The 23,141-nt window shown below is 42.7% G+C and overlaps 1 protein-coding gene across 1 annotated transcript in view; it reads left to right on the plus strand.

Moving 5' to 3' along the window:
* ACSS3 (acyl-CoA synthetase short chain family member 3) overlaps nucleotides 1-23,141 on the plus strand; it is a 1,135,158-nt gene that overhangs the window by 511,149 nt on the left and 600,868 nt on the right. The gene's annotated exons all lie outside the window — the stretch shown is intronic.

Below are 23,141 nucleotides of genomic sequence, written 5' to 3' on the forward strand. Positions count from 1 at the left end.
ATCTCACACAAATATGACTCTCTTGTGTGCTCTATTTTTCTTCCAGCTGTGGATGTATTGCCTTGCCAGAGGAAATGCAATCACTTGCTTGTGTACCTGTGTCAGTTTTTCATATTTGTGTCAGAAACCCATAATTCAGTGTCTCAGTGGACCGTGTATATAACATGAAGTAAATATGCAATGGCCCAAAGTTGCTGGTTGTAACTTTTCTCCATATTCCCTAGCTGTTGTAAATGATCTAACTGGGAAGTATACGTAATTCACTGAGTATTGTTTTTGGTTGATGTTTAACATAAAGTGAATTATGAAGATGAAAGTCTTGATACTAACCTGAAAAGGGGAGAGACATGCCCCTATTTGAAACCTTTAATTCACTAATTCTAAAGGTCATATGTGTAACGTGTGAGCCATTATAACTATATGTAATTACATGTTTTATTGGCAGAAGGGTTTTAATGAACATTCAAAATACGTTTTTCAACTGAAATGATTCTCATTAAGAATCATTTAATACATTTTATACAATTTAAAGTTCAGTGATGTTTTTTGACAGTCAAGATTCTCTGTAAATGACCTAGGGCACATTTATAAGAGACAAACACATCATTCAAAACACCCAAACTAATACCCACAGCAAAAAATGCATCACGTTACCATAAGCATTAATTAAAAAAGAAAACAATACCGATTTGTAGACTTAGTGAACACATAAGTAAGTAATTTGACTAAGTAAAAACTGTATTTTGGGTAGTTCAGACCAAATATGTTAACAATGAATGCAAGGTCAAATAATCTCATCAATGGATCATCCGAACAGAATTAATTATTGTAACCTTTCAAAGGAATGCCCAGTGTGAATGAAAAAAAGATAATAAACATTTCATTAAAGGACATTTTTTGTGATACTACATATCCTGCGGACCATTTATGTGTTCAGTCCCCACTTATTAGAGAGTAATTATAGGAGATGGAAGGGTTGCTCCTTAGCTTAAGTTGGGACATGTTGTTGGGCGATTCATTCAGTGCAACAATGTGGTTGTCTTTTTGATATACAGTTAACTGCAAATTAAAGGATAACTTAATCAAATTGGAACCTAAATTGCATGGAAAAGAAGAGTTATACTCTGCTTCTAAGGAGCTGAATTGTTGCTACTCACTAAAAATAAGCACAAGCAATTCCAAGTTCTCATCTTCTAGATGTTAATACTTTAATCAAAAGGAGTATAATTTCAATGTATATCAAACTGAATGACTGTAAATGAACAAATACGCACATAATGATAAAGATAAAAATGTTAACCTTTTGTTAATCAAAAGTGATACCATAATCAAACATTGAGATATCCAAAATCAAGTCTGTTGCATTGTTTCACCATCAGCCATTCTAATAGCTGAGGTAGTACACATGGCAGTTCATCTGATGTTGTAAGCATCAACCACATTACAGGGGCATAGCATTTCACATACTTTATGAAACATTAATCCAGCACCTAAATGAGCAATACGTTATCTCTGATATTGGGGCAATGTATATCGGGGCGGCGGGCTGACCCTGTCGTTAATGGCCTGCTGCCCAGGTAGCGGTGCCGCCGTTACCAACAGGATTGGACCACTGCTGAGGTGTATATTGCCATTAGCACCTGTGTAGCTCCCTAGGTGGGTGCTAATGGTGTTTATTTAAGAATACAAATAAAACATACCTTTCAGTGCGGTGTGGCGACGCTCTGTAGTTGCCAAGGTCCGTTTTTATGTTGATGTCATCAGCAAGGAAACAGACTTCAGAGAATATGCTGCTACGTGGCACCGCAGCACAAGGTAGGTTTTCTTTTTTTTTTAATTAAATACCATTAGCACCTGCGTACGGAGCTACATGGGTGCAAAGAGGTGAAGGTGGGAGGGGCAAGGGAAGAAGGAGTGGGGATGGGAAGGAGGGCTGGCTAGTAACTCCCAGGCTGCTCGGAATGTGGGTTTGTACAAGACAATACAGCCCACATTCCGAGTATCTTGATTGGACAGCGCCTCCTTCCAGGGTTCTAATGTTCATTAGTAGACTGTTTTAAAGGGACTGCTAGACTGGGGAGGAGAATGCATTTTCACCACTCACCTCCAGCTTGCAGCACATATATGCAGTGGTCCCAAAAAATGCTTGTGGTCCTGAAAAGAGTTGTGCCATATTCCAGACCTTTTTAAACAATGTAACCACTGGGACTTGTCAGGATGTGGAGCACTATGTAGAGTGTAGTGCATTAACATCCTCTACTTTTGTATTTTGTATTTATTTGAACCATAGGGATGGTCATTTCGATCAGAAATGACTTACAATAACATATTTCAAGATGGCAGAGGCTTTATCGTGAAGGGTGCAATATACATGGCACTGTCCAGTGTATGGATGCTGTGTAGTGCCTGATGCATGAACAGTGATATTTTCGTGAAGAATAGCTGTTCCAATGGTGAGGAATTGCCATTTGGCGAGGGTGTAGAAGCACTGGCTTCTTTGATTCTTAATCATTAATACAATGATTCCGGTAATCATATCTTTGGAAGGCTAATCTGCTAATCAGATTTCCTTTTTTAAGCCCCAGGCCAAAGCACAATGTACACGTGTGCCCTGCTGCAACAGTATCCTGCTCTCCAGTGGCACAGAGCAGATTTAGAGTTTAATGCCAGGTCTACAATCTCCAAAGGGTTGCCATATATACTTCCCTGCTCAAGCAGCGTTTCACAATAACAAGTGTGTTTGTGGTCACTGTCAACTGACAAGAGGTTACAATAGCTTCACAGTAAGTTGTAGCTTCAAAACTTTCAACCGCTTTTCAGGGAAAACAAGATTCACATTGGTGCTTTTTAATACTCTTTTGCAAATGGTGCTCCTTTCCTTCTGGATATCTTTTCCCAGAAGGGCAGTCTTTTTGCCAATCTTGTTTCCCTACTACACAAGCAACCAAAGACTGACCAGGAAAGGGTCTCTTTCTGCCTCTCCCCTCATTTTGGCAATGCATGTTTTTCCCAGCTTGCACTATAGGTTGCATACAATATGTGCAACAGATTTCAGAGTGTATAGACCTTGCATTAGCCCCCTTCTGCTGTTGGCAATATTGGCTAGATTGTGTTTGCCTTGGTTTCAGTCTCTCTTGGCTTAGGTAATTAATGCTTATTGACATTAACTCTTAACAAAGTTTTCCCCTCAGGTTCCTGGGGTCTCCAGACTCAGACTTTTAAGGTGACTGTAATTTGGCTTTGATATAATAGGGTTTTGCTGCCTTTCCCAAGTTCAGTATTCAGAATTCATTTTGGAATCACTTGGACTCACATGCGTGTGTTGCTTCTGCTGCTTTCCAATAGTTAGGTATTCAAAACCGTTCTCTGCACTACTTTTGCTTCTACATGAGCGTTGCTCACTCGCCGAATGCCTGCTTTCAACATGCGAGCAGGGACAGTGCGCTCTGCGGTCACTGACATCTTGTGAACTCACAGGATAAGATGTGTGCCTCTGTCCACTTGCTGTTCACAGGACTTCTACTGCTATGGCTCCTCGCAACCCAGCAAACTGCTTCAATTAGTCCTCTATGGCCTGAACCTGAGAGGGCCTTTTAAGCTTCTCTGTCTCCCTCCGGTTGGGGTCATCTGCATTAATGAACTGACCACTCCTACAACATTGTACGTCTTCAGCGCTCTTCTTCACCCCCATGCTTGGGGAATTATGGTACTAATGGAAAAATGTTGTTTTCTTATGTGTGTTGTTTTATTTTTAACCCCAGTGTGTTCCTTACGTTCTTTGAAGGAACACCATAAGGATTAGTCATTAGCCTTGATTGAGTAGGGAAAGGCAATTCCTTTACACTGCTGTTATTCACACATTTCTTTTCACTGGGTGTTGGGGAGCTTTTCAGCTTTACAGGTCTCCCGAATTTTAGAAGGGTTTTGGGAACTTTCAAGGCCTAGGAGTGTATGATTGGTTTCACGACTATTTATATGTGTATCTTGTGTAACAGCACAATGGTTATTACAAAACACCATCGTATATTGTGGCACTGCGGACAAATCCTCCATAGAGGAAGACAAATACTATCTCTCATCCCACGGATTCCTCTTTCTCCCCTGGGCCTTTTCTCCTCCCATGTGATTCTCTAGCAGGACACCACCCCTAAGGTCAGGATCAGAAAGCATCTGCCATTCCATGGCCACTGTGAAGGCATCATAAATTGAAAAGAATTGATTTGAGTAAAAATAAATGTCAGGATGGTTGAAGGCCTAACCTGCCCTATGCTAAGGTGGGATTTCCCTTCCTGAATGAAACTAAGTAAAGTCAAAATGTTCAACTTAAAAGTCTGTCTGTGTCCAAAAGCTATCTTTGCCCTCACAACTAAAGCCAAACAATGTGTAGGGATGTCAATAATAAAAGAAATAGTGATTAACACAAGGTTCTGAGCTTCTTCCAGCTCTTAGCTTTCTTTTCAGTTCCCCTTCCCCAAGTTAAAGAAAGTTCCACAAAAGTCTTAGATTATGTTTCTCAAGTTCAACGAAATACAGTTCCACACAATCCTTGCGTTTCCTTTCCCCAAGTTCAAGGCAACACAGTTCAAAAGAAAAGGGTCGTGAGGCTTTGTACTCAAGACATCATCTGCAGTTCAACAAGTCTCAGGGTTCCCTTCCTCAAGACTTCAACATAGCAACTTGAAATTGTTTCCAGTTTTTAATGCTCAATACAACTCCAGGTCAACTTGCCCGGCCTTCTGGATTGCATCAATAGTTCACTTATATTGCTCCTTCTTGGTGTGTTTCACAATGTCTCTGGTTTTCACTATTTAGGGCCCACTGGTCAAGGCGCAGTTGTCAGACCACACAGTCCACCCATCACAGGTCACACAATCAGGAACCCTAGGCTCTTCAGCCCACAGAGGTTCTTCTGCATGTGCCCTGTGTCCAGTCACTTAACTTCTCTTTGTTGGCCTCTTGGCTTTATGTGCAGCTTCACACTCTTCTCGCTTCTCCTGGTCAGCTTCTAGGCTTTGCCACAATGCGTTGCTTGCCTTATGCCAATCTTTGGCCTTGCCACACTGTCTCCATTCATATAGTTCACTTTGTGGTGGTCTTATTGATTTCCCACAATTTCTGTTGCACTCTTTCATACTTATGCTCTTTTTTTTGTAGATTGGTTTTAAATGGGCACTTTCCCTTTTAACTATCATCAGTTAAGTTTTGCCCACAAATTTCATTTAATTCGGTATTCAATGTGCCTCATTAGCTTTGCTACAAGTCTTCATTCAGTTTTCTATTGAATATGCTTAATTTAACTTTGCTTCAAATTTCATTCAGTTCAGTTTTCAATATGTTTAATTTAATTTTGCTTCAAATTTCATTCAGTTCGATATTCAGTTTTACTTCATACAGCACTGTGTTACTCACGCGTAGCCCCTAATAACGCTCCGGCTTTGAGTGCCATTTCCCTGCAGTCACTGGTCCTCGGCGTTCCTCTCCAGTGGCTCTGCTTCTTCTTCTCTGGTTCGCAGGTTGGCGGGCTGGTCTCTGCAAACCTCACTCGCAATCCGAGTGCTTCCCAGCACACGCTGGCAGCGCTGCTCCTCTTCCCTGGACACAAACGGTGTCCTTTCTCACTTTTTCTGCAGCTCCAGCTGCTTCACGGAGGCTTCCACACATGTGGCAGTCCAACGCCCACCTGTCATGACCCTTGCCCCTGGCCCTCACTGGCAAGTCAGCCTTCCAGTTAGGGCCAGGTCAAAGGCCTTAAAACCTCATCCAAGTCTCTCTTTGAGTCAGTCATAACCATCATGAAGACCAACATAAGAATGTCACTATTTACTTGGGACTATTTAACTTGAGGGGGTTCAGCCAACATGGAGGCACACACATAGCTCAGTTACAAGGAACTGAGATATGCGGTCTAGTCTTATGGGTGTGGCAGGCCTGGGACTACTTTACCTGGACTACTTTGGGTGTGGTAGGCCTGGGACTATTTCACCTGGACTACTTTACCGAGACTATTTAAACCGCGCCCAAACTGCAGAACATGCTTTGCGTTATTCTGCTGTGGGCAGTGTAACGCTCACCGTGTCCAGTTCTTTGATGCCAGTTTTCCTGAAACCAAGGACCTGCAGAGAGAGAAAGAACACTACGAAACTTACCTGGAACAGTATCCTATCTTCAATACATCGCCGACTTCAGTTCCACCTACCTGAAGGTACGAACTCCATCATCCGGCTGGCATGCATCCTGGAATACCATGACCTGGAAAGAGGAGAAAGAAAGACCGCATAAGTAAGCGTTTACTGATGTTTCCTCCCGAATGAAGAAAGCCACACAATTCTTACCTGGGTAGTCCTCTCCTGGTCAGTATCATTGCTGGAACATTGCGGCGCTCGGCGAGGAACATTGCAACCTGCAAAGAGAAAAAAGAACAGGTTAGCAATATGAAAGGTGAAACAGCGCTGCGCATCACGCATTAATCACCGGACAGCATCGCGCACACAGCGCTTTCGCCTACCGGCACATGCTCATCTTCAAACTGCATGACAACACCAAAATACCTTTCCATACCTAAAAGGAAAGAAGCAAGAAATTATTATTCGAACTAAGAGGAACATAAAAACTGCATATAAAGACTGTAAAGCAGCAAACCTTCAGAGTTGCTGCAGGCCTGGATTCCCACAGGGGAGCTTGCACCAGTGAAGTAACTTGGTCGCTGCTCGCCCTCCACATCTACACACCCCTGCCCAGAAGAGCAGGATGGAGAATCCACCGTTTACAATATTAAGACCCATCTTTAACCAGAGGCCTTACCAAGCGTCCGGGAGAGGGTTCGAGAGTGCAAATCAACCAACCAGGGCTGGGTGGCGTCCCTGTGGATACCAGGTGAGCGTAACACCACCTCGCTCTGGGGTCCGCGGATCCCCTGGGACTTATGCCGGCATCCTAGAATCATCTCAGGTCCCACCACGGCTGCCTCCTCACAGAAAGGGTCCCTTGCTCGTCTCTCCCACACAGGCCTCCCTGTTGCTCTCTTTGTTGCTCCTTTGGTCTCTTTTTATACAACTGCAACCCCTTGACAGGTTGCAGGTGTAAGCTCCCAGTCGACCTTTCTTGACCATAGTTAAAGGGAAATGCCTGACCTTCACAGTACTTTGCAGGCATCTTCCTTGTCCCAGTACTAGAGAGGTGAAAGGAGTTACTAGTGTTCATTACTCCTAGTCACCTCTTCCTCATCCCAGTACTGTGTGGGGAGATGTTGTAGAATAGCCTATAAAGGCTGGGGAAGGGTTAGGTTGGTCGTCAATATGGAAAGGGGATACCATGTCTAACCTATGGGTACCCCACTCCAATCCCCAAGGTCCCTCCACCCAGGTGATGTTCCCTTGCTTCTTCATACCCAGGGTCGGGATCCAAAGCGATGACCTTTCCCTGGCCACCTGAGAAGAAGATCCAGGGGGAGTAGGAGTGACAATACCTCAGGTTTCTCACACCACCTGAGAGGGGACTTTAGGCAGGGAATTAGTGAAGATTCTATAGGATTCATCACATATATCTCTTAACTGTGCCTGTTGTACCTTTATGAGTGTGTCACTGCATGGTTTGTAGAAGGGTGAGGGCTGAGTACATTTTCCTCATTCAATTTAAAAATATGTAAGGGCTAAAAGTGTATATTAACAAACCACTGACAGTAAAAGGAAATAATTCAGAGGTTCAAGATCAGGAAATAATTCAGAGGTTCAAGATCAGTTGCATATGTGGTCTCAAAAACTCTATTAAAAAATGCGTAATATTTAAAAGCTAAGCAAAGCTTATAGACTGAGATAGTTAATGTCCCTGACCCTTTTATGAGTGTGGTCCAGTCAAATTGATCTTTAAGCCCATGAGTATGTGTCTTCATTTGGAAAATGCAGTTGAGCTCTTTATAGGTCGGGCTGAAATCTAATGAATTACAACATTAATTGTACTTGGCCACATGCAAAACGCACCAATGAAAATCGTCCTCATGGTGGTTATTTTCAAGAAAATGTTGGACTAGGTATGCTCCGAGATTGTCACATAATCCGTGTTCCATGTTCCACTCTAGGAGTGTTTTTGTTGTTTTTACCAACATATCTGCCCACTTCAGCATTCATTAGAGGAGATAACTGGTCTACAAATGATTGTGACAACTAGTAAAACGTCATGATTTCCAGGTCCTGCCATTAACATTAAACTCTTTCATTTTGCGAGTGATTTGCAATGCAAGCACATTCTACATGTGTATTGTCCAATCATAGGTGGTTTAAGAACCCTGAAGGTGTCTCACCTGCTAGACCCCAGGTATTTGTCATCCAGGTAGCCATGACACAGCTATCATTTTTGGATCCAGTTCCTGGGGGTGGATCAGTGTGAGAGGATTTGGTAGTAGAAGTGGGACACCAGATGGCGAGAGGCGGTTTCGCCTTACCGGTAACATCTTTTCCCCAACCTACCAGGTAGGATACTTCGGAACTCAGCCCCACCCCCCCACCTTTTTCCGACACAAACATTTTCTCATGGACAGCTCAGTGTGAGAGAAAACAGACTAACACCCTAGCCATATACCTCACGTGTCCCAATATAATGGTCAGGCAATTATTGATCATTACACACACCTGACTTCATCACACTTCTCCACATGGATAAAAGGCAGAGCATGAAAGCACACTCTGAGCAAGGCGCAAAGCACACAAGGAAGCAGTAGTTACAAGATGGCAATTTAATACAAGGCGAAAAACTGCAAGACAGAGGAAGATTGTAAGGAGGGAAGTGCCCTTGACCTTTTCACCGAAAGACTGTAACTTTCATTAGCCTTTGAGAATAGGAAATGTAAGACCTGGAATCAAAGCTGAAGAATCCCGCATCATGTGTCAGAGGTACCCGGGGCTCTCCAGTGTCGATAGTCAAGGCGGGGAAATTAGTTTGCCGCCATGGTACTGTCCTTGGCTCCTACAACAAAGCAGCACCAGTGAAGTCAGCACAGCCAGTGAGTTGGGGAGACTGATACCAGACCGGTCTGTGTTGAAGCCAATGTTGCAAGCGGCAACATTGTATAGAGAAAACTGAAGAGAATAGTGTATGAAGTGTATGTGGCAAGCGATGTGGATGTAATTAAAACAGCAGATGAGTGACTCAACTGTAAAGTTAAGATATCATAACTTTGACGCAGTGGTCCGGCACCGCATGGGTGCTCATTCGAAAGTCTGTTAGGTATCCAACTGAAAGGTGGAAAATGTTAAAAGGAAAAGAATTGTGAAATATGATGTGGTCCTGCAACGGGCCAAGCCAAACCCTGTGCACATTCGAAAGTCTTCGATAGTTGGTCCTAGCGTGGCCGAGGGAAACTAATTGGGTTAAAAGGGATCTGAGCCCGGCTGAGAGAGATATGGATGAACTGTGAGTCACTCGAGAGAATTTCCTGCAAACATTATGTTAAAAGGATGTGACCCTGGATGACGGGGATCCGGGTGAATAGCGAATCAACTAAATTGAGTACTTCTAAAAATCTGAAAGAGGAAAAGAACTTATTGTTTATTTGGTTGCATCGGGCCCTCTGAATGAAGAGACTTTGATAAGCAAAAACATTTCAGCACAGAGGCCCTGATGCTAAAGATTGACCTGTATCCTTGTGCTAAAGAAGGCAGAGACTGTGCTGCGCTCGAGTGAACTCCCTTGTCCCGTGCTGAAAACGTGGGGAAGGGAGGCCAACGGCCTGAACATCCCAACATCATTTTGTGAACACTTCTTTCCCACACTATTTGTATTTAGAGGTAAGGATTGGCAATAGGTTTGTTAGTATAGGCCCTTTCATTTTGACAAGGAACCACTAGGACTGCGTTATTATTTGATGGTCGTAGCTTGCTCCCATCTGTATATTTAGGATTAGATTAGCGCTTTTCAAGCCCCTTTTGAAGATCAATTAACACCTTAGAACTGTGGTCACTTGTGTCTTACTGTTGATAGCATGCCTTCCTTACAGTGAGAAGTTGCAGGTGGTAGCCTGGCCCTTCTTTTTGGTTTGATTTTTTAAGTGAACTAATGATCGCTTACATTTTTCAAATGTTTTAATGTAGAGAGAGGAATTGTTGTCTGAGAGGACAATGTCTACACACAACCTGCTTTAATTTAAGATTAAAGGCAACAAAGACAATCCTCTCATTCTGTTGTGATAACCATTCTCCTAAGATGCAAATCCAAATTCTCATCATTCTTCTGAAAGTCCTCCATGATGCTGGAATTCTGTCTTATACAAATATATTGTCTATGTGAAAGAGCATATTTTAAGGTGTATGGATGCAAACTTGAGTAATGGAGGAGGGATTTCCCATCAGTATGGTTGCATAAAAGAGAAGGTAGCAAATTCTTGGAATGATATTGATCTCCACGTCAAGGAAAATCTATTAAAGGCTTCTTTTCCATCTTAATAAATGGAATGTGTACTTTAATGATATTTAGACATTCAATTAAATCATCAAGCACCAACACATTTCTTGTCTATATCATGATAATCATATTAATATAAAACTTCCAGGTGGCAATATAGTTAAAAATCTGGTTGCGCTTTGGCAGTATGCATTTATTTTCCAAGGAGTCCACAAAGAGGATCGCTAGACTTGGGACAAAATCTGCCGCAATTACATTACCTTTTCACTTCTAATAAAAATTATCCTTAAATTTGAAATAATTGTATTTATTTATTTTCTATACCCGAGGACCAATGATCTTTTGATCACAAAAGAACATACAATAGATAAGAAATCAGATTTCACAGAAGCAATGAGTGTCTAACAATGGGGTGAGTTCAAGTGACATTCTGACCAGCTTGTGGGGGGAAGTAAATGGAACAGTCTCTGTTGACAATACACTGGTGAACTTACATAGATTAGGGACAATCAGCATTAGACATTTTAAGTGTGGAAAGGCGGTACAGCCAGCTGTGTTAATAATGTGACGATGATGGATGAAGTGTTAGAGTGGAGGAAGAGAAAGTGAGGGACAGGGCACGTTAGAGATGACAGAAAAATGTTAGCTAGAAGACAGATGAGAGGAATGTTAATAGGGTAACTCAGAGCTGAGGAGATTGGCTTTTATCATGGTTTTGAAGAAATCTGTGCAGACTGTTTCTCGGATGTCTGGAGGATAAGAATTCCATGCAAGTGGAGCAAGAAGAGAGAAAACGAGGAATCGAGAGGAAGCACACAGAGGGTGAGGTTCTGCAAAGTAAGTGGAGGAGGCAGAGCTGTGATTATGCTTGTACAGTTGGATTGAGAATTATAGATGTACTGGTGCCTTACCATGGATAGATTTGTGAACCAGGAGAAGAAATGTAAATCTGCCCTTGTTTTGCATCATCAGCCATCCAGCCTGGTGACGGTATGAGGAAGTAGGTGTGAAGCGAGGGAGTTAAGAGAGCCTTGGTAGCAAATTTAATGATCTTGTCGAGAAGACGAAAATAATAGTTGGTAAGACCAAAGAGCATTCTCCCACAGCAGTCCAGTTTAGAGAAGACTGGAGTTAAGAGACGGTTGGCACTGTTGAAAGGTAGGAATTTCCTAATATTTAGCAGGTTGAGGTGAGCCGCCATTTTAGTTTTTGAGATGAAAGGTAGGGAAGGTGTGGGATGGGTCATAGATGACACCGATTTTTCTAGCAGAAGAAAACTAGGGGAGAGTGTGAGGTGAGAACTGGATATGCAGGGAAATAGATGAGGGAGAGTTTTTGGCAGGAAAGAGAACATCTGTCTGTTGTGTTAGATAGTAACATCAGAGAGTGTGAGGCCATCCAATATTTAATGGCAGAGAAACAAATGGAAATTTTGATAGAGATCAGAGAGGAGTTCAGGAAAAGAGAAGATCATTTGGGGGTCATCCCTGAACAGTTGGTGCGAGAACCCAAAGCAGGAGATTAGTGCCCCAAGAGCAGAGGTGCATTGTCTAAAGAGGAGAGGACCTAAGACATAGCCTTGTGGAACACCATTACTAAGAGGAGTGAGTTGAGGGGTGTTGTTCCAGGAGACAGAGAATTGGCAAGGTGCCAGGTAGGATTCAATCCAGGCAAGGGCTCGATTGCTAATCCCAAGAAAACAGAGTATATTAAAGAGATCAGAGTGATTGACAGTGTGAAAGTCACCAGGCAGGTCGAGGAGAATTAGAATAGAAGATAGGTTTGAGTGCTTAACGGAGCCAATGAAGTTGGAGACATTCATGAGAGCTGTTTCCATGGAGTGACATGAGTGGAAACCTGCTTATAGAGGGTCTCAAAGGTTGTGGATGTCTAAGAAATATGTGAGACAGTTGAACACATCCCTTTCAAGCACTTTAGAGTAGTCTGGTAGGAGAGCCTCAGGGCAAAGGTTAGCAATAGGCCTGGGTGAGCCCCATATTTTTTAGGAGAGGGATGACCATGGCCGTTTTGAAAATAGAGAGCAAGAAAGTAGAGTCAAAGGATAAGTTGAAGAGTTCACCGAGGTGAGAGGCCACAGAAGTGGCAATGGGCTTCACTAACCGAGGAGCAAGAGGGTCTGATAGGGCAAAAAAGGGGTAAGCCTTCATCCATAGAGATAGGACTTATTCAGTATTAGAGTGACAAAAGTGGGTGATAGAGGCAGAGCATGATGGTAGAGGAGGCGGAGTGTAGAATGTGGGGCGAGGGAGTTTGAGGAAGATCAGGAAAGAGTCTTTAATATTGGAATATTTTGCAGCAATGCATTCAGCTAGGTTGTTAACTGTGACAGTGGAGTACATAGTCATAGGTTTACGAAGAGTGAGTTTAGGGTGCCCTCTAGCCAGTGAGAAAGGTTGGAGTCAATGAGGGTGAGGTAGATTTCAATTTTTGCTCTATGAAGACAGGACTTGAGAGGGTTCAGGACAGAGAAGTAAAGTTGCAGGTCCTCATGCAAGTGGGTACGCCTCCATTTGCGCAGCAGCCGACACATGTCTGTGCGGAGACAGCATACGAATGGGGTGACCCATGGTTGAGGATGCTGAGATTTAGGGTTGAACCTTTACAGTCAGAGGAGAGGAGAATGGGTCATATAGTCAGGATTGGAAGATGGAAAAGGCAGCGTTAGTGGAAGAGGCATCAGGTGTGAAGGAGGAGAGTGAGAACTGTAGGTCAGAGAGAAGGGGAGGAATGGCAGAAGGTTTCCATTCCCTTTTACTAATAGGTGAGGCAAGTGGTGAGGAGAAGTCTGAGAATGCAAAGGAGGTGGTGGGGGAAACAATGGAATGATCATATAGGGATGGTCTCACAGTAATATTAATGGCTGAGAGAGAGATGGATATGGTTTAGAGATCCAAAGAGTTGCCCCCTTTGTGGGTAGGTAGGTTATCGATAGATTGAAGAACGTGGTCTCTACGAAAAGACTGAGGTTCATATTTCCTTGAAGTAGTTGCAGAGGAAAGGTTAAAGCCACCTAAGAGAATGAGGTGATGTTTAGTCGAAAAAGAATCAAGGAGTTACCCAAGTTCTTCAAAGAATGGTCCAGCAGGACGAGTAGGGCAAATGATGGAGATGTGAACTGAGTAAAGTGGAGCAATCTAAAAGTAGAGATGGTGAATTCAAGAGGTAGGATTAGATGTGGTATTAGAGGTTTGTGAGGCACTGAGCTGGGAACAGGCTAGATATCCGACACCTTCACCTATGCCAGTCAGAAAAGGTAATTGAATGAAGGAAAGTTTGGAGTAATGTACAGACAGCAGAGTGGCAGTGGCAGATGGATAAATCCAGGTTTCAGTGATAGCAAGGAGCTCTAGGGAAAGAGATCTGTCTTGAAAGTAATACGTTATGAAGGAGGTTTGTTGCATACAGTCTGAGAAATCCAGAGTGCAATGTTCAGTTGACGAGGTAAGGAAGAGTACATAGGTTTAGATTCTGAGGAAGAGAGACAAGGTGAATAGGTGTAAGTGGATATATGGTTAGCTCATCTGGTTTGTTTTTTGAAAGTATGACATGCAATAGAGATGGAGTAGAGAGAGTTTTGAAATTTGAGTTTTATGATGGGGATAGGAAAGGAGGAAGTTGCAGCGTGAATGGAGAAAGCAACAAAGTATTCAAGTGCAATGCTCATTAATTCAACAACAAAGTGCATTAGTATTGAATTCCCCATTATAAAGTATTCGCTCAGTAAAGGAAATTGCAGCTTCTTGTAGAGTATCAGTATGGACACCATAGATGTCAAATGTGCAAGCTAGTGCTGCAAACCATGCATGCTAGTGTGGGGCCACTTGGCCTTGGTCAGAGTAAGCCAGTTATCTGGCTACAGTGGGCAAGGTTGATGAGTTACTTCACTGTGTAGGTAATAGTTTCGGCCAATGTTACTAAACACATATTCTTTAAAATTCAGTTTGCAACACTTTTTTACAAAAGACTCCATATTGGATACTTCGCAAACTGTCTTTCGCAAAAGGAATGAAATGCTGTTTGCGTCTTTGGGCCACTGGGTCATTGTTGCTAGAGACAAACGCCCTCATTACAACTTTGCCTGTCTGGAAACAACGGTGCCGGTAAGCTTACCGGAACCATTGTTTCTGGACCGTCAAAGTACAAGTCTGGTTCCCTCCGGCCTGGCAGGTCTGACTTGCCGGGTGGAACCGCACCCACCCACAGACTTTCACAGAAGCAGTTCTTAACGGTGCCAGGGAATGGGGAACAACATGTTACCGGCGCCTGACTTACCGGCTGCGGGGGTTGTAATACCCTGATGTTACTGGCAAGTCAGGTGCCGGTAACTGTTTACGGGTCTGGCAGCTACCTGCCGGTTTTACAGGCACGGTTACCGCCAGACCCGTAATGAGGGTCAATGTTATGCCCCCGTCCAACCCTGCAAGTGTAACTAACAGTTCATCTGGATTTCAGAGGGAGCTCTCAAGTTGCTAAAATACTGCTATGATACCTTGCATGAATGTCGATTTACAGGTGGCAGGCATTTAATAGGCCCAGGAGGACATAACAGTGGCTTTTAAGGGAACATGCAGTAGCAGAAAATCAAATTACTTTTGTTCTCTGGCCGAAGGTAGGTCCAGCTACAAAGCCCACAAACAACATTCAAATGAAACTCCAATGCAACACGCCACTAAAACAGCAAATTGCCTAAACCTGCATTCTTCTCAACTGCCACTCTACACCTGCTCACACATAAAATAAATGAACTCATTAGCGCCCACTCCCCTGATATACTCTGCCTTACAGAAACATGGCTCAAATCCCACCATTCACTGATTAATCTCGGCGTGCATCCCCCACAATATCTCATCCACCACAGAGTCCTCCCATACATATAAGGTGGAGATCCCTATCTCTTCACATCTGGCCTGCACCTTCAAAAATCACTTTTAGAAAGATCCTCAAAACATCCCGGTTTTCCCACACATAACCCCTGCCCCTCCACAGTCTAAAAAAGTGCTTGTCAGGATATCTCTCGGGAGGATCGCTTAGGGGCAACTTGCTTGCCTTGGAAGCAAGACGACACAGAGCAACACAGGTTCGATCACCAGGTCCGCGCTTAGAAACCTCTGGTATGAAGCGCATTCATAAATAACCGTATCATATCATATATCCTTTAAAATAAACAAAGTGCTGGTTCTTCAGGGCATCTCTGATGACGAAAAAAATATTGCGAGAATGGAAAAATGAGCAAGCACCTTCTGCCAATGCATGGCTGACCGATATCCATAGAATGTCAGTCATTGAGGGTAATTATGTACAGGAATAAGAAGAGAAACCTGTATGAAGGAATTTGGGAGAGATTTTTGGAGTTGTTTTAATTTAACTGCTCATTATAGATGTGATTTATGATTTGGACTGTGAATTCTTAAGAATAAATAGCCCAACTGTGCACTTTACCTGTGGGGTGTGAGGAGGCCGAAGGGTGGGTTTGTATATATTTGTGTGAAATGTTTGTGACTGTAATGTAATTTGAGTTTATTTATCAATAAATTATGCAAATACAAAAAAGAAAGAGCTCTAAAAGAGTGCTTGTCGGGATTTCCAATAAAATAAACTAAGTATGCTGTCTAGAAACCCATTTTAACCTGATTGCTGTCCCTAACACTATAATCAAAGTCCTAACTTTAACAAAGGTACAGTAAGTTCCTTTGCACAAACAAAAAATGGTGGCTGGTTTCTGACCCCCACCCTGATGCCTATTTATCAGAAAAAGGGGCTTCTTGCCCCTTTGCACAGTTCAAGTCAGGACACTAGTTCTACCACATTTGAACCAGCCGAATGCCACTTGTGGCACTGCCAACAATAGATGTATAGAAATTAGAGAGACTCTTCATGTATGAAATCTATTGGTCAAAACACAAGAGGTGATGGCAGGAAGGTTTAGAATTAATCTTAACCTTTGGTATTGCTCTGGACAGCCCTCGAGACCATTGTTCTTTGCCTGCCAAGCCTTTACAAAAGGGGAATAACCATATGCAAATCAGGCTTGGTCCCACCCCAAAAGGGGCAGTCCTGCTTGAACTGCTGGGTCCACATCCCTTCTGCACGAGACCACAAGCTTCCACAAATATGTTTCAGCCTTGTTGGGCCTCATCAGTGAGGAGTATCTTGGGTTTCTAGGCCCAGCAGGCAAGGCACCGACGTCTGAGCATACCTGTCCCACTCGGGGTGACTTACACAGAACAAAAGAGGCGATGGTTGGAAGGTTTGGAATACATCCTAACCTCTGGCACTGCTCTGAACACCCTTCCAGACCATCGTTCTTCGCTTGCCAAGCCATTACAAATATTCAAAAGGGCATGTCAATTGCAGACATATCATGGAGAATAATGTACTTGTCTGCAGAACCTCAAACAATTACGGTTGCTCACTGTGAGAAACCTGGGGGTAGTTTCACTCCTACTCCACTGGGATCCTTGGCGCAGGTGGCCAGGGACAGGCCATTGCTCTTGGATTCTAACCCTCGGGTGGAGAAGCGAGGGAGGGTCACCTGGGCGGAGTATACTTGAGGGTTGGAAATGGGGAACCCTTGGACGAGACAGGGCACCTGCCCTTTTCATATGGATGACAAACCTAGCCCTCCCCCAACCTTTAATGGATATTATAAGCCTGTTACCCTCACTTTCCATCATATGACATTTGACAACACCGGGATGTGGAGGAGACGACTCAGAGCAATGCACACGAACAAGCAGTTACACGACTTTGGTACTGACACAAGGAAGACGGGCCTCGGAGGCGTACCATTGCAAAGACCAGTCATGTCTCAGTAATAAGCCAAACTATGGTCAGGTAATTGATATAAAGGACTCGCACCTGCAACCCTTTTACACAGCACAGGTGTATAAAAGGGATATGAACTGTAAGGAGAAGAGAGAGAGGCGAGATGCTGATGGGAACCATGGTGAGCCGTTCTGCAGCCCAAGAAGCACCATGAGGAAAAAAGCAGTTTAGGGTCCAGACGAGTATGGTGGTGGGGAAGAGGCAAGGCTGAGGAAGGAGACCAGATGAGGGGTCGTCCTTCATTCCATCGAGGGGAGTGCTCATTCTACCGCGGTGCTGTGAAAGTGCAATAGTGTCTAAGGGGTGGAAGAACAAACCCTGGAAGGAAGCTGCCAAGTGTGTGTCCAGCATGATACAGAGAAGGACTCCAAAGTGAGCCGGTTAGCTTCTATGATTGAGAAAGCTGGTATTACTTTAACCGCCAATTTTAGGAAATTAACTGCTATTGTTAAAGCAACAGAGACTTCTACAATGTTTCGGAGTGGTCGTGTGCCTTATTAAAGGAAACAGCACTTTTTCTAAAGTCTCAGAACTTTACCAAACCTTTTCCTTCTATCACATGTAACGTGCTGTGAAATCTTCAAGGAATGTACTTGAACAGTGATACTATTGAATACCGAATTAAAAGGGAACATAAGAGAAAGCCAAGGCATATTACATATTGAATGCTGAATTAACAGGAAACTTAGCATTGAAGCACACAAGTCAATTTTGAATGCTGAATACAATTAAACAAACTTAAAGCCTTTAAGGCCACAAATAAACTTTAAACGCTGAATTTAATCAAGCAACAATAAAACTGAGAACTACAATTGGAAATTGTTGCATAACGATTGAATTTAAATCTTCAAGTTAAATACCTAAAAGACTGAAGGAAGCCCAAACAATGAACTTGAGTGAAAGCAGTGTGGCAAGGCTACCATTTGGAAAGGGGTGTCATGATGGCAAAGTCACGAGGCAACTTACGGGAAGCCAGATATGCCAGAGATTCCCAAGAGTGCATCCCAAGCCCAGAGGTCAACAAAAAGAATCAAGTTAAGGCCACTTGGTACAGAGGAGCCAATACCATGGAACTTGTAAGAGACATTGACGTCTTGGAGAAGGGAACCCTGAGACTGGACGACCTATTTGTGTTGTCTTGGGAATGGAGTCTCAAGACCTCTTTTGTTTGGATTGTATTATTTGAAACTTGGGGAAGGGAAAACCCAGGATTGATTCTGAACTATATTGCCTTGACCTGGATAAAGGTAAACCTTAAAACTCTTTTTGATGGAACATTCTTATGCTTGGGAAAGGTGAGTTAAGAGAAATCTGTGAGCTGGAAGAAGCTCAGAACAAGTCAAAACACTGTTTCCTTGACTTTGACATCCTTGCACATCCTTGCACATTTGTTTGTTTTAGTTGTGAGAGCAAGATTAGGTTTTGGGGACAGACAGACTATTAAATTGAACTCTTTTACTCCTTAGTTTTGTTCAGGTAGGGAAATCCCACCTTAGAATAGGGCAAATTAGGCCTTCAACCATCCTAACATTTAAGTTAATACATATCTTTTTTGTTTGAACTTGAAATCTGTTGTCTGTGTCGTACATCGTGGTGCCTTCACATTACCTAACTGTGTTTAAAAGGAGATTGTGCTGACTTGTAATTTAATAATGTAAAGGTACATCTATAACAATTTTGAACAGTTTTAGCTCAAATTATGTTTTGTGCTATGATTGATGGAGCTATTTTAGTAATGCTATCTAAAAAATAATTCTATTTATATTTAACACATTTTGAATAATTTTGCTACTCTTTTTTAATCTGGCATAACATGGTATGATATGACATTTTTAAAGCGCCTGTACTTAAGTGTTTCTAGGCGCGACAAGACAAGGAGGGGGGAAACAGAAGGGGGACAAAACAATGATCGTACTAGGCCTTATGTCATTCAGATCGTACAAGTCCAGGTCAGATGGAGGGGCGAAGTGCCGGGGGGGGGGGGGGGCGGTGGAAAAGGGAGAAGTGCAAGTAGCGCTGTAGGTGCCAGAGTCGAGGAGAAGTGCAGGTATTCAATATATGCAGAAGTAGGGTGGCTCATAAGTGCTGAGAGAGAAGGGACTGTAGGGTTACAGATACAGGCACTTAAGTGCTGGGGATCGCAATGCAGGGGCAACTGGAAATGAAGGGGCCTGGGTCCGAGTTAACTGGGAGACCAGGTGACCAGTCCGCGGAGCAGCCAGGGACATCAGCAAGGGAGAGGAAGAGGGAACGTGGAAGCGAAAAGGAAGGTCTTGAGTTGCTTACTGTACTGGAGGTGGTACACAATTTTGTTTAAACTTAACGTACAAAGGAGTACATTTGAATGTACATTCTGGATTAAAAGTTGCTAATTACAGAAATGCAAGACTTAATCTGCTCATTTTGACGCATCGCATTATCATCAACTATAATTGATAGTGTGGGAAACAATGTTGTGCAAAAGAAAAGTGATATGTCAGGATATTCGAGCCTTTGGCTTCTCTTACTCACGTTTTCAACATCTCTGCAGCCATGGAATCTACTTGATTTAGTAGAATATATGTGATAAATATCAGATTTGCACAGAGGGTGTGAAAGTCAGACTCGCCACTCTTTCTAATTTACTTTTTCAATATCGTAGTTTAGACTAAAGAGAACCATGCTTCATTGTATGACATTAAATACAATTAAAATAAATGTTGAAACATGCGTTGTGATTATCTCCTTATCTGTGCCTGTCTATATACCCGATTTGTAGCTTGCTCACAGAGGCATGCACTGCAGATGATAAACCCCCCCCATGCAGTGTGGTCATTAGGGCTGAATGGTGCACTGTGTTGGGGAGAGGGACAGTGGAACTAAATAGCAGGGAGACAGAATAAGCACACAGATCATCCTGTTACAGTGCTCTCACGAAGACAGGATTTGATGGGATAGTGTCAGTCATGGTAGGTGCAGTCCTTTTGAAGGTCAGTATATGGCAGGCCAGTCCCTTTGCAAGATCAGTGGTGGTCCAATCATCCACATATGATGATTTTGCCTCTAGAAGGCTAATGGAGAGGAGGCACAAGCAGTCATGTGTTAGGCCTTTGACTCGTGGAGCTTGGTGTGGTACATTTGTCTCAAATACCATATCGGGATTGGCAGGGTTGGAGATTTTTTAAGGGGCTAGTAGGGTGGGGCTAGAGAGAGTCCGGCAACAAGTCTTTGCCCTAAAATGGCTGATTTGACTGATGCATGTGTCAGCCAGATGCCAGGGAAATGCTTTCAAAAAATTGATAGCGTGTTCGGTGTGAATTTTGTTATCATCATATCTCTATTGGTGGAAACAGTAAAGGTTTGTTAGTTGGGATAGCGACTCCTGAAACCACAATGTCTGAGCTGGCTATCCGTGTATTGAAATATATAGATCTTTTGGGCTTAGCCAGTCTTGAACTCACCCCCCGGGGTACAGCAATTGAAATGATAATCAAAGGCATCATTTTATTTAAAAAAATGCTCACCTACTGCGCTGTTTTTGGGTAACGCTTGATACTCTGGAGGTTAATAAGCTTATGCAGTTGTTGACCAGTTTCCCCTACATAGTATCCCATGCGCAAATCTCCATAATTTAGTAGTGTGAACAGGTGAGGCATATTTTGATTTTCCATCGAATACCATGAAATATCTGGCCATTAACATCTGTAATGCGTGCCTCTCTGAACAAGCTACCTATCTGGTACACAGACAGGAAACACTTTATTCAAACCTTGGCTAACATGGTGTACGCAAATTGGATATAAGGTAATTATAGGGTACCAGTTGTCACCCTATAGTTTAATATAAAGCATATTTTCATTGACTTTTCCTAAAATTCTATTGCTAATAACTCTTGACTCACTGAACATAATTGGATGACATTTTCCAAAATAAAAATGCCTCCCATGTGCTGCTCTGTACTGGACATTTTAGGGAAAATGTGTTAAATGGTGTCAAATTTAAGAAAACGAAAAAGCATTTTTTGGCCTCCTCCCATTCATTCGTCCATAGAAAAAAGTGTGCTTCTGTTAAAGATAAGGAGAGCAGAAAACGCAGAAAGGATTTGTTCTAAACAAGAAACAAGCTGGGCAGGAAGCACAGTAGATATGCCTTTTGTTGGTTTGGGATAATTCAATGGTGTAGTTTTGAAATAATTCGACAGAGAAAGAGGTGCTCCCAGTCCATTAAAAGTCTGTTTATCTCCCATGGTGCATAGCAACAGTGGTGCTTTTATTAATGGACAGCCACCATTATTTTTCCAATAGAAAACGTCACGTCTGCCACAGAAAAAACAGAGCGACATTTTGAAGCATATTTGTCTTGTGCTGGAAACATGAAATATGCATGTGCCATTTTGGTAATAATGTCATTGAAATGGGCATTAACTTTACATTATTTTATTCTACTTTTAACATTTGATTTGCATTGAACACAATATTAAAAATATACACTTAGCCCCAAAGGGAGACAGGGCGATGTACACACGAATCGAGACAATTGAAATTTAAAAAACGGAACATTACATCAATGTGTACATTCAGTTGGAAGACATTTAAATGTATTGCCTTCCTACATTTTTTGTAATAGGTAACAGACTGCCTTCCAGATGGTTAGTTAATTTGCATATCGAAACGTGAATAATTTAGTGAAATGAATTTTGCAATGGAAATATGTCCCACATACATCAAAATGAATGAAAACATTGTATAAATGATTACATTTTTAGTATGAGCATTCAGAATGAGTTTGCAAGACAATTCTGACGTTTTTACGTTGATTTCTACTGAGTGGATCAATATATTGCAGTTTAGTGTGTGAAGGTAGTTTGATTATATAGTGCATAGACGCAAACAACATTTTTTGGATTATTTGAGTGTGCATATTAACTGCAGGCTCATTCTATGAAGATGTTCAACGCCTTACGCATACATTGCTCCTGCCTAGAACATTAGCCTAATGTCAAATGCATTTTTGATAGTCTGCTTCATTTGTTATAACCTCCCCAACAAATAAATGTGATGAATTGTCTGATAAAAAGATGTTGACTTTCTGCTCATCGGTTGCAACATGTTAAGCATCTGTTTTATGTGGTACCTGCATATATTTGTAATTGGTACCCTGCAAGCGGGGTGTGGTGGCCTCCCAGCCAATCGGGAGGCTCAGAACGGGGGCTTTACAACATGGTATTGCCCCTGTTCCAAGCCTTCTCGGAGTGAGAGGCCGCCATCTTCCCCCACCAGGAACGAGGTAAATGTGCCCCCATTCTGCCCTGCGTCCCCTTCCTCTAAAACCCCTTTCCACATATTTACGCCGGCACCAGGAACACTAGTGTTCCTGGCACTTCCCCGGCGCAACAGTGGCCACCACAGAAAGGGAGAAGGGAATACATGTACTTCCCTTCTACCTCTTCCATGGTAGCCATCTTGGATTGTAGTTTCAAGTTGAGAACAGCATGCACGATTAGTATTCCGGTATAGCGTGCCGGGATAATAATAGCAATGCACCCCTCAATTGCAGGGTCGTTAATGGTCATGTAATGCCCTGGGGCTAACGTTGAAGCCCTTGCTTCGGTCTGGCTTCTAACTTATGCCCCGGACGATTACCTAACCAGTAATGCTTCTCCCCCTACTCTAGATGTATTGGTAAATTGTCTTGTACCCCGTCAAAGGCAAGAAAGATAATGATGGGTGTGGATCTGACAGTTCCAATGGCAATTCTTTTTGTTAAAATCATTTGGGGGTTGAGCACTGTTCCATTAAATCAGGGAAGGTACAGATAGGACCTGTCCCTCATATATGGTACCCAGATGCACTTGGTTTCCGAAATGAGTATGAAGCAGGGAGCACATCTAGTGCACAAAACTATGTAACACATGAATAAATAAA

Source organism: Ambystoma mexicanum, chromosome 12 (genome assembly GCF_040938575.1).
Source record: "Ambystoma mexicanum isolate Mex_15411 chromosome 12, UKY_AmexF1_1, whole genome shotgun sequence".
Taxonomy (NCBI): domain Eukaryota; kingdom Metazoa; phylum Chordata; class Amphibia; order Caudata; family Ambystomatidae; genus Ambystoma; species Ambystoma mexicanum.